We start from the raw sequence: 12578 nt of genomic DNA on the forward strand, positions 1-12578 counted from the left end.
TTTAACCCCTTCCTGACACCTGATATCCATTTATGGATGCTGGGTGTCATTGTATAAGGTTGGCCGGGAAGGTGAGCCCTCTTCTATATACTGCAGGCGTCAGCTATCTTTTACAGCTGACACCTGGCCACAACTGCTGGGGATCAGAGAGAAATCCAATCATGGCAGTTAACCCTTTAGATGCCACCTTCAGTTTTAGAAGCAGTATTTAAAATGGGAGCTCCTTCTGTCTCCTGAACAGCCTGTCTACTGTTCATTTGTCACGGCAGCCTGAGACCTTGTTAAAGCCCCCAGGGCTGCTATTGATATCTGCCTATTAAGTCCTGCCTGTGGTAAAGTTTAATAAAATGTCTGCAGCAATACAGTATACTGCAATACTGAAGTATTGCAGCATATCGTATAAGCGATCAAATGATTGCAAGTTCAAGACTAGAAAATAAGTAAAATAAAGATCTTTGCAAAAAAAGTAAAATATTGAGTTTTAAAAAAACCCTTTTTGAATTTCTAACATAAAAAATTACAACAAAAAGAAACATATTCAGTATCATCGCATCCGTAACAGTAAAATCTATTAAAATGATGCAGTATTTATTCCGCACAAAGTACAAATGCCGAAATCGCACTTACAAAATTGGTACCTACGGCTCACATCGCAAGAAAACAAGCCCTCGCACTGCTCCATAGGCAGAAAAATAAAAAGTAATGGGGGGGGGGGGGGGGGAGGTGTGTGTGTGTGTTAAAAGATGTAAATAGAATGGATTTAAAAACAACAACAAATGTAACTTTTTTTTACGAATTACACAATAAAGACAAAGCCACCTTAAAGCCTCGTTTAGATGAGCGTCTGGAAAAAAATGTGTGAACGAAGCTAAAGGCGCCATCTATATTAGCGCATAATTTGCTCGTTCACAGGAATAGTGTGCTTCGTGTGAATCCAGCTTTCCTTAGGAGCCAATTGGAACTCCTGCCAACACGTACCAAAGATAGGTCAGGTCTAGAGATGAGAGAGTGTACTCGCTAAGGCAAATTACTCAAACGAGTATTGCCTTTTGGGAGTACCTGCCCGCTCATCTCAAAAGATTCGGGTGCCGGCGGGGGTGAGTTGTGGAAGTGAGCAGGGGGGAGCGAGAGATCTCCCCCCCTTCCTCCACGCTCTCCCCTGCCACTCCCCACCCCCCCGCCGGCACCCGAATCTTTTGAGACACGCGGGCAGGTACTCCCAAAAGGCAATACTCGCTCGAGTAATTTGCCTTAGCGAGTATGCTCGCTCATCTCTAGTCAAGTCCTATCTTTTCTCGCCGCACGGACCTTAGATGCGGGTATTGGAGCCACGCATGTCCTATCTTTTGCAGGTGCAAGTATTTTGCGCATCTAAAAATTGTTCGTGTGAACGCTTCAATAGGAAACCATTGGCTCTAATAGACGCTATCTTTTTGCGCAGCTGCTTGGGCGCAAAAAAGAACACGCTCATCTAAACGAGGCCTAAAACTGGTGAAATTGCATTTTTTTCCATTTCATCCTACGTAGAATTTTTAAGTCTTCCCATACATTATAGTCTATGCTAAATTGTATCATTAAAAAAAATGCTGTCAAAATAAAAAAAGTTATGATTTTTTTTGAAAGTGGGGAAGAAAAAATGAAAAAAACCCAAAAAGGGCGGCAACGGGAAGTAGCTTAGAGAAGTGAATCTAAATGTCATTTGACATGGACACAGCCCTGAATTATGGGACAAAGGTATCTTTCTGCGTATTTATGCTTAGGACACAAGAAGAGTCATTTACAGGATGTGCTTCTTGCTGTCTTACTGCTATGCACCGGCAGATGAATCATCCTATCATGATAGCTACTGTACAAGTGCTTCAGGCAAACAGCCCATTGCTTTCTATGTATTGTATTCAGAACTTTGCACCAAAGAAAAATGGAGCGCCTACGGAGTCCTGATTTAGACATGTTGCTTCCACATGGGCAGGTAGCCAGGGAAGTGGTTGGCCAGGTTTGAGGACATCTGTTATGTATGCTTGACTTCTACCCAGAAAAGGATGTCCTGTCTCTGGATGAGGGGCTTCGTTGTGTATGTGATGGAGTAAAGGATTGAATATGCAAAAGAACGACCTCAGTGCATTGAACAGCTGAACATATTAAGGTGCAGCAGGGAAAATTACGGAAATGTTATTTACTGTAAATGACATAAAAGGTTGAGTATAGCAGAAGGAAATGTCCTGAGCTCCAGATATCCAGTCATTAGGTGGCAGCAACAAGATTTCTTTTGGGGTTTCACACTTTTGGGGATTCCAGTACTGCAAACAACTACTGTATCTATAAACATATTAGTATATTGCTTAACATTTTTCCTTCTCCGGATTTCAGTAGTAAGCACAACATTTGCGTAATCTGGTTTTGTGAACTTTAGATTAGTGCAAGCCCAAACAGGGTTCGGATTGGTTAACACACAACTCACCAATGACCAATTAGCTTCCCTTCTATGTTGAAGATTGGAACATGTCCAAGAATATACAATAGATGTTTAATAACTCTATGGCTCAAAGTGGCGCTTAAAAGTTGCGAAATTTGGCGCATGCTCCACTTGTGCATTTTGTGACTTTTAACTGTGTTGCTTGATGATTTAAACTATGGAAACTGGGATCCATATACAATTGATATAAATTTAAAAATATTCCAACTAAACTTAACAATGATCAGCAAAGATTAGATACCATCACTACCTTCACCCATTATGCATTAGGTACTGGTGTCATATGTCGACACCGGAAGCTAGAGGTTGCCCGGGCAGAGCTGGAGGTAATGCCCCAGTCATGCCCCTAGCTGCGAATTGGCTCTCCTAGTCTCTGCTGTGTCCCGTCCCCACTGTTACTTGCACCAAGGGACAGGCTCCTGCTTTGTGCAGCTGTTGTGCTGTCTTCAGCCCTGGACCCTCACCCTCCCTACAGCCAGCAGTGTGCCGCAGACATGCCTCTATTCCTCCTGGTCAGCCAGTTACTTGCCGGCTGACAATCAGCTACTGCTGTTTTGTGGGGCTATCCTGTCTTCAGCCCTGGCTCCTCCAGATGATAGCCCCACCCGCTGCCCCCACCAGGGAGAGTGACAGCGGAGTCAGCTGTGGGAATGACCTTCTCGTCCCCTGTAACTCAGCCCGGCGAATCCATGTCTCCACCCATACTTTCGGTGGAGACATATTACACCAGTACCTATGCATTGTATGCAGGGGCATAACTTACGACTCATGGGCCCTGGTGCAAGAGTTGAGCTTGGAGCTGAGCCCCCCCCCCCTGCCCAATGCAAGTCTACCTCACAGCTGCTGTCTTAAAAAATGTATATATATATTTATATTTGACACCTATTATAACATGACAGGCTTAGATACAGGTGCTCAGCTTATTTGTCCACAAAATAATAGCTATCCCATTGCTCTCGCAGTAAAGAACTACCTTTGTGTCCCCACAAAGTAAAAATGTCCTGTTTGTGCCTTTCAGTAATAATGTCCCTATTGGTGACGCAGTAACAAAGGGTTGTCCCTTTGACCTATTTCCCCCCTAAGTAATAATGATCTCATTATGCCCTCACAATGTGATTGTGACCCCATTATTTCTACCAAAAGCAGAAGTGTGCCTCTGTTACTCTACCCCCGCAAATATTAGTAATAGTAGTTTTATGTGCACTTGCCTCTCAAGTAATAGCGGTCCTCTGTGCCCCTGCTTCTCCCCCGGTAGTGGTCCTCTGGGGCTCTGTTTTCACCGCTCAATAGTGGCCCCCTGTGTCCCTGCTTTTTCCTCAACAGTAGCCTTCTGGACCCCTTCTCTCCCCCAACAATAGTGGTCCTCTGAGCCCCTGCTTCCTCCCAATAGTGGTCCTATGTGCCCCTGCTTCCCCTGAATAGCAGTCTTTTGTGCCTCTGTCTTCCCCCCAATAGTGGTCCTCCACGTATTAGTAATAGTGGTTCTATGTGCATCTGCCTCTCAAGAAATAGCAGTTATCTGTGCCCCTGCTGCTCCCCATTAATGGTCCTCTGGGCCTCTGGCCTCCTTCCAAATAATGGCCTTCTGTGCCCCTGTTTTGTTCTCAACAGTAGCCTTCTGAACCCCTTCTATTTCCCAACAATAGTGGTCCTCTGTGCCCCTGCTTTCCCCCCAATAGTGGTCACCTGTGCTCCAGCTTTGCCCCAATAGTGGTCCCCTGTGCCCCTGCTTCCCCCCAATAGTGCTCCTCTGGGCCCTTGCTCTTTCTCCAGAAGTAGTCCTCTGGTCCCCTACCAACCCACAATAGTGGTCCTCTGTGCCCCTGCTCTCTCCAAATATTAATGCTAATAGCGGTCCTGTGTGCTCCTGCACCCCTTCATCTCCAATTATGATTGTCTTTTGTGCTCCTGCTTCCCCCTCCCTCCGAGTAAATGTGGTCCTATGAGCTCCTGTTTTTTCTCTCATCCTCAGTGATAATGGTGGTACTTTTGGATGATGTGTATGCCCCTTTTTCCACAATGTGCACAGACTTCATCATCTTCCTCTGACTCCTCCATCCAACGCCCATTTAATGCCCCCATACTGCAAATCCTATTTCCACACACAACTTCCTTTGTTCCCTCACACAGCGTTGTTGGCTGAGCAGCCCTACTTCTCCCCGCAGGCAGGAGTCACTGTGTGAGTTAGAAGTGGGGTCACTCATCTAGAAGCGCTGTGTAAGTGAAGATACTGATCTGCGCTGTGTTGGGAAGCTGCAGTGGTTCCTGGTAATGGCTCTCGCTAGCACAGTGCAAGAGGGGCATCAGGGTCCCCCTGGCTAAGGGGCCTCGTCACAGCTGCAACCCTTCAGCCCCTATAGCTGCGCCATCCTTAATAGCTTTCTCATTTCTAACTAACGCAGAGTTAGGGTACTTTTACATGGCCCGACTATCGGACGAATAATTGCTGAAACAAGCATATTCCAGTGATAGTCGTCCCGTGTAGAAGTGGGACCTGACGAGTATGGACCAAGAGATCGCTCATTAGTTACTAGTCGCTTTGTTTCAGCTCATTGAAACAAGGTGACTAATGAGCAACTTCTTTGACAGTGCAAACAGGCAGTCACTCATCTATGAACGACTGCCTGTTAACAGTGAATGGAGTCGCCCTCCACCTGCATTCATCAACGGCTATGGCTCCTGTATGAAAGCACAGCAGTCATACTCGCCTCATGCATAAGTGCTCTAATACTTTGTACTCAAGGTTTGGAAAACTGTTGCCTTTTTCAGTGAGTTTCTCCAAACATCCAAATATGCATTGTATGGTGAAATAATGGATACATTGTGTTACCGAATGCTTATAGCAATGATGGAAGCTGTGTGGTGAAAACAGCATTCTTCGGCAGTGAGGGTGTGTTCACACGGGGGCGAGTGCCATGTATGGCAGGAAAAAACTGACCATTTTACCTGCAATTTCACAGCAATTGTCATGCGTGCATGATGTGTTTCTGCAATAAACACCTGCGACTTGCATCAGATTTGTATCACTTTTTCATCCGCATGGGGAAAAAAAATGACACATGCTTCCAATATTAAAACGCATCGCACGTGCCTGCGAATCGCATGTCCGGCGGTTGTGATGCCATTTTCCATAAAAAATAATGGGTGATTCTTAAAGAGGAATAGCGCAGAAGTAGGACATGCAGTAATATTTCAAACTTGAACTATCGGTCCAAGAGAAAAATCGCTTGTGCGAATTGAGCCGCTCAGATTAATGGGTTCTTTTCCCATGCAAGTTCTGTCCATCGCAGAATCGGACAGAACTCAAGCAGGAAAATGACCTCTGTGAATCCAGCCTGAGTTATACATACTGGGAGGGAATAAAATGCAACATTTACACAATAATTTGTACATTTTTGCTTTGTTACACACTTTTCAAAGTTGGCAAGAAGCATTCTGGGAGGGGGGAGGGGGTCTCTACCGGATCGATAGCTTTACTATGTTTGATGCCTGAAACTGGTGTAATTACAATCCAAATAGATTTTAATTTCTAGCGCATGGACCACCAAAGATGTGCCAGATTTATTAAGAGGGATGTACCTCTTAGGCTGCCTCCACATGTGCTGTTCGGGGAGCAGCAAAGGGGAATCTGCTGACCAAACGGCTCCGTCTTATGACGGAACCAAACAGATCCCATTGACTATAATGAGCTGCAGCGCAGAAGTGCACCGGGCTTAATAAATCTGGCACATCTTACTCAAATGTAGTTAAAGCTCACAAATTAACTTTATTCAAGTGGAATTAAAATATCTTATCACTCACTGTTTACGTCTCAAATACTCCCTTTTCAGTTTTTCTATTGTTAGCAGATTATTAGAGAATAAATATGTTCACATAAAGCATTAGATTAACCCTTTCCAATCCAATTTGTATCCTGGTGTTCCTAGGGGGCTTACTCTTTTTCTGCTGTTATACAATGGCGCTATATGCTGGTTAGAGCCAGTACTGCATGAGGTGACACGTTGGATAGGCTCCGGCAGCAGAGAGGCTGGCAATATACAGTAAGAGAAACCCCACAGACATCTTCCAACATCGGAGCTGTACAGCCTTAAGTCATAATGTCTTTAGACGTCAGACAGTGGATTGGAGAGGGTTAACTTTCTTTCCCGCCTTCCACGAGCCATAACATTTACGTTTTTCCATCCACATAGCTTTATGAGATTTTTTTTTGCCAGACAAATTGTATGTTTTTAACGGTAGCACCCTTTAATATACCATATGATATATTGCAAAACCAATAAAAACCTCCAAGTGTTGTGAAATGGAGAAAAATGCAATTGCATCAGTTTTGGCGAGGTTTTGTCTTCATGGTGCGGTAAGAGCGAGGTGTTAACTTGATTCTTCGGATCAGTAGGATTACAGCAATGCCAAATGTAGATAGTGTTTTATGTCGTACTACTTGGACTTGTTAATTGCGAGGTGAACTGTAGCGTCTATTGTACGGTTCTGGGCTACGTATGACTTTTTGTTGCCTTTTGTTTCATTCTTTTTTAGGATGAAGTGATCAAAAAAAGTGCAATTCTGGCATTCTGCATTTTTTTCTAACGGCATTCACCGTGCGGGATGAATAATATGAGATTTTAATAGATCGAACCTTTATAGTTGCGCTAATATCAATTTTGTCATTTTCTATTTTTTTTGCATACACTGGGAAAAGTTTTTCTTTAAAACTTTTAAAATTTTTTTTACATATGCTTAAAAAAACTTTATCTATATTACTTTTACTTTTTTGTAGTAGCACTAGGTGACTTGAACATGTGGTTGTTTGATAGATTGTACATTGCATGGAAGAGATAACAAAATAAGAGAAGGACTTGGGTATTCTTGTTACAAGTGAACCAAACATGAGTACTCAATGTCCAGCAGCAGACGCAAAAGCAAATAGGATTTGGGGATATGTGAAGAGAGAAATAAAAACCTGTGATGCCAATGTACTCATTACGTTACCCCTCTGTAGGTCCCTTGTAACACCGCAGCTCAAGTATGGGATTCAGTTTTGGGTTCCGCATTCTGAGAAGGATATAGGCGAACTGGAGAAGGTTCAAAGGTGGGCAACTACATTATTAAATGGGATGGGAGGTCTCTTTTTTAAATCTTAAAGCTAAAAACAACAAACCCCTTGTTTCCGGACTCTTGTTCTAACGGGAGCCTGTAAGAGATCTCATTTACATGTGGAAATATATATGCAGTCAGTGCAAAGGCCTGGCATATGAATTATTCTTCCAAAGGACTATATGTACAAAGAATCATTGGACATTTATTACACGTGGAGAAAAAGATATGTAGGAATCTACATAGGGAAGTATTCTTTACGGTTATGGTGCTATTAGACAGAACGATCATTTCAAATGAGAGAAAGTGGGAGATAATCGTTCAGTCTAAACCTCAGCCAATGACTGAGCAACGAATGAGAATCATTCACTTTTTGTTCGTCATGCATTTTATGCTATCATAAAAATCATTGTTGGCTCATTGACTTCTCGGTTGGTTCTATCATCGCTCATTCAGTCGTTCGCATTCACTTATACAGCGAATATAAAAGACTGAACAATACTGAACAATTCTTGTTTGACCGAGCCAACGATGTATCTGCCTGTCTAAACAGGCTGCACGAGAGCGAACGAACTAGCGGTGACATCCCTCGCTCATTCAAACGATAGATTGGCTCATCTAAAAGGACTCTTAGGGCTCCTTTACACGGCGTATGTGCAAATGCGCATGTTTCAGCACAACGTATTTGCTCTATGAATAAGTTGATTTGCATACATGCCTGCATAGTTTACTGAGTTTCAGATGTGTTCTTTTAATCACGGAATTGCGCACATATTGGGATTTACGCACCTCCCATAGAAGTCTATGGGGACCCCTAGTGCGCAAACGTGCATAAAAATAGAGCGTGTCTTATGTTTTTCTCGTGCACAGAAAAAAAGAAAATGTGAATGAATCTATTGAAATCAATGGGTTCTATTTTCTGCGTACTGCACATGCAGAAATGTATAGAGTAGTTAAAGTATGAAACACCCTCCCATGTTAGAGACAACACCAGATAACAATAATGGCAGAGACCACGGCAGCATTTAATAAGGGCTAGATGTTTATCTACCTAATAGATAATATCAATGAAGGCAATAATTAATCTAAGACGGTTGAACATGTTGGACGTGTTTTTTCATCCTATGCAACTGTGCAACGTTTGTATCGCAGTATATTATACTTTTAACGTCAGCCTATTAAGGCCCTGCAGTCTTCTTGGTAATCAATAACCCTCTAAAACAACCTGAGACCTGGAGTATAGTGGAGGGAAACATGATTTTGGAAATTGTTTTACATAAATATCTATCATGGACGTATTGGGAACTTGTCGTGTATATATATATAATTTTCATATGTAAGCTTATATTTATTAACTAGTGATGTCATTATTTATATACAGTCCACAGAAATATGAATCCTCATTAAAATTTGACTGATAAGGAAGTGCCCAACTCAAGAAAATCCCATCGCCGTTTCTAGGGGTATAGGAACTGACATAAGGCTCTCTGTACGCTCTTATAGGACCAGCCACGAAGGGATAAAAACTAGAGATGAGCAAGTATACTCGCTAAGACACTGCTCGCTCGAGTAATGTGCCTTAGCCGAGTATCTCCCCACTCATCCCTAAAGATTCGGGTGCCGTCAGGGGGCAGGGAGCGGTGGGGGAGAGCGGGGAGGAACGGAGGGGAGATCTCCCTCTCCCTCTCTCCCCCCTACTCTCCCCTGCTCCCCGATGCAACTCACCTGTCAGCCGCAGCGGCACCCGAATCTTTAGAGACGAATCTTTAGATACTCGTCTAAGGCACATTACTCGAGCGAGCAGTGCCTTAGTGAGTATACTCGCTCATCTCTAATAATAACCAGAAGGTTTTGATGCTCTTCCCTTTTAGACCAAATTACCATGGGCGATATTCTCGCATGAGTTCCACCCAATTGTGATATGGATGGAACTTGTACGGAAAAAGAAACATTGATTTCAACGTGTTATGAACGAATTTACCTGTGCGCTTGATGTGTTGATCAGTGAAAAGCAGACCAACTTTCTTGCGATTTCCATGCAATATTAATTCATGTCTGAAGCATTTTTCCATTAAACGTGCAACTTGTACGAGATTTACTTACATGCGTGAAAAAAAAATCGCAAGTGGTTCCAATAGTGAACTACTATGGAAATGCATTGCACTAGCAAACTACATGACATGTGAGTGCGATGCATTTTTTTCACACTCCCATATGAAATAATTTGTGATAGGCTGAATCACCCGAAAGAAGGACATGCTGTGATTTTTCGATCTTGAATTATCATTCTGAGAGAAAAATTGCTCATGGGTATTAGCCCTTTCCAATCCAATTTGTATCCTGGTTTTCCTAGGGGGCTTACTCTTTTTCTGCTGTTATACAACGGCACTATCTGGTGGCTAAAGCCAGTACTGCATGAGGTGACACGTTGGATAGGCTCTGACAGCAGAGAGGCTGGCAATATACAGCAAGAGAACCTCGACGGACGGCTTCCAACATCGGAGCTGTACAGCCTTAAGTCATAGTGTCTTCGGATGTCAGACAGTGGATTGGAAAGGGTTAATCCATTGAAATCTATCGTTTCTCTTCCATATTGCAACCGGGCAGAACTCACACTGGAATATCGCCAATGTAAATACGACCTAAAACTCATGAGCGATTTTTCTCTTGGATTGAAAAAAATTGCGGCATGTCCTATTTTTGGGATGTTCTTGTTTAAGAATAACCCATTATTTCCTCAAGGGAAGATGAAAAAACTGCATCCCATTGGTACGCCATGTGATTTGCATGTGAGTATGATGTGTCTGTCTAAGTTTTTACCATTAAAATAAGTTGCGATTTTTTTTATGCGTGTGAAAAACTTAAAGGGGTTGTCCCGCGCCGAAACAGGTTTTTTTTTTTCAATAGCCCCCCCGTTCGGCGCGAGACAAACCCCGATGCATATGTCAAAAAAACCAAAAACGGATAGTACTTACCCGAATCCCTGCGCTGCGGCGACTTCTTCCTTACCTTGCGAAGATGGCCGCCGGGATCTTCACCCATGGGGGACCGCAGGTCTTCTCCCATGGTGCACCGTGGGCTCTGTGCGTTCCATTGCCGATTCCAGCCTCCTGATTGGCTGGAATCGGCACACGTGACAGGGCGGAGCTACGAGGAGCAGCTCTCCGGCACGAGCGGCCCCATTCAGAAGGGAGAAGACCGGACTGCGCAAGCGCGTCTAATCGGGCGATTAGACGCTGAAATTAGACGGCTCCATGGAGACGGGGACGCCAGCAACGGAACAGGTAAGTGAATAACTTCTGTATGGCTCATAATTAATGCACAATGTATATTACAAAGTGCATTAATATGGCCATACAGAAGTGCTGAACCCCACTTGCTTTCGCGGGACAACCCCTTTAAGTAAATCTCATGCAAATTTTGTGTTTTAGCGCAAAAAACCATCAGACATGAATCAAAATAGCAGGAAAATCAGATTTTCATTCATCGATGTTGCAAGTCCCTGTTTAAATACAGCCTTCGGCCTCGGTCAGACGAGCGTTTTTTCTGCGCATGAATAGGTGCGTAAAAGGATCGCCCCTCACTTAAAGAAAAGATTGCGTGAACGGGTGAATTCCAGCTATTTGGAGTAGCCCATTCACACGATTGGAGGTGAGTGGTGCGTGTTTTCCAGCTCCCATAGGAGTCAATGGAAAGCATGCTCCAAACATAGGACAGGCCCTATCTTTGTGATTACCACGGACCTTAGATGTGAGTTGCACTCACATGTCCTATCTTTGGCAGGTGCGAGTATTTTGCACGTCTAAAAATTGGTAATGTGAACGCTTCTATAGGAACCCATTAGTTCTTTTAGAAGCATTCTTTTCACATGCCTATTGATGTGCAGACAAAATGCTCATGTGACCGAGGCCTTACAAGAAATGGGATGCCAACAAGTGATAGGCATGACCCATAATAGTAGGGGCTCTGCTTATGTATGCTCCTTTAAGAAACTAAGATATAAAGCTTTAGCACTCATGACTCTTTTTGAAAGAGTAAGCTGCCATCACATCTACTCCTTTCGGGAAGTCGAAGAGGGGAATCGTCTTCGGACAGAAGTGAACATCGCCGAACAGACCCTATTGACTATAATGGGATCAGTTTGGTTGCTGCTCAGCTGCCTGGCATTTTACCGGAAGAAAAAGTGCCGCATGCAGCGCTATTTCTTCCGGTATTTTCTGCTGGATCTTTGACGGAACCTCCGTCCGGGTCCAAACCTGATATGAAGGCATTATAAAGCTTGAATATCAGCCACTGAGTTAGCATACAAAAGATTAGTTGCAGATACTTTTGTAACAGAATCTCTTTAATTAATCCAAATGGGATTGTTTCTGTAGATTTTTACAATTGCCATTCAATCGTATGAGACATTTGCCTAAATTTCTGCTACATATGAAGATACTCTTAGTACGGTCTACTGCATGCAAAGCAGCCACTATCGGCAGCCTGTAGAGTATCACCATCAGCAGCCTGTAGAGTGCCACCATCGACAGCCTGTAGTGTGCCCCTTCGCTTCCACAGCCTGTAGAGTGCCCCATCGCTACTGCAGCCTGTAGAATGCAACCATTGGCAGCCTACAGAATGCCACCATCAACAGCCTGTAGAGTGCCCCTTTGCTTTGGCGGCCTGTAGAGTGCCACCATCTACAGCCTGTAGAGTGCCCCATCACTACTGCAGCATGTAGAGTGCCCCTTTGCTTCCACAGCCTGTTTAATGCCACCATTGGCAGCCTGTAGAATGCCACCATCAACAGCCTGTAGACTGCCCCTTCACTTCGGCGGCCTGTAGAGTACTACTAACAGCAGCCTGTAGAGTGCCCCTTAGCTTCGGCAGCCTGTAGAGTGCCACCATCGGCAGCCTGTGGAGTGCCCCTTTGCTTCGACAGCCTGTAGAGTACCACCATCAGCAGCCTGTAGAGTGCCCCTTTGCTTCGGCAGCCTGTAGAATGCCACCATCGGCAGCCTGTAGAGTGCCC

Source organism: Eleutherodactylus coqui, chromosome 5 (genome assembly GCF_035609145.1).
Source record: "Eleutherodactylus coqui strain aEleCoq1 chromosome 5, aEleCoq1.hap1, whole genome shotgun sequence".
Taxonomy (NCBI): domain Eukaryota; kingdom Metazoa; phylum Chordata; class Amphibia; order Anura; family Eleutherodactylidae; genus Eleutherodactylus; species Eleutherodactylus coqui.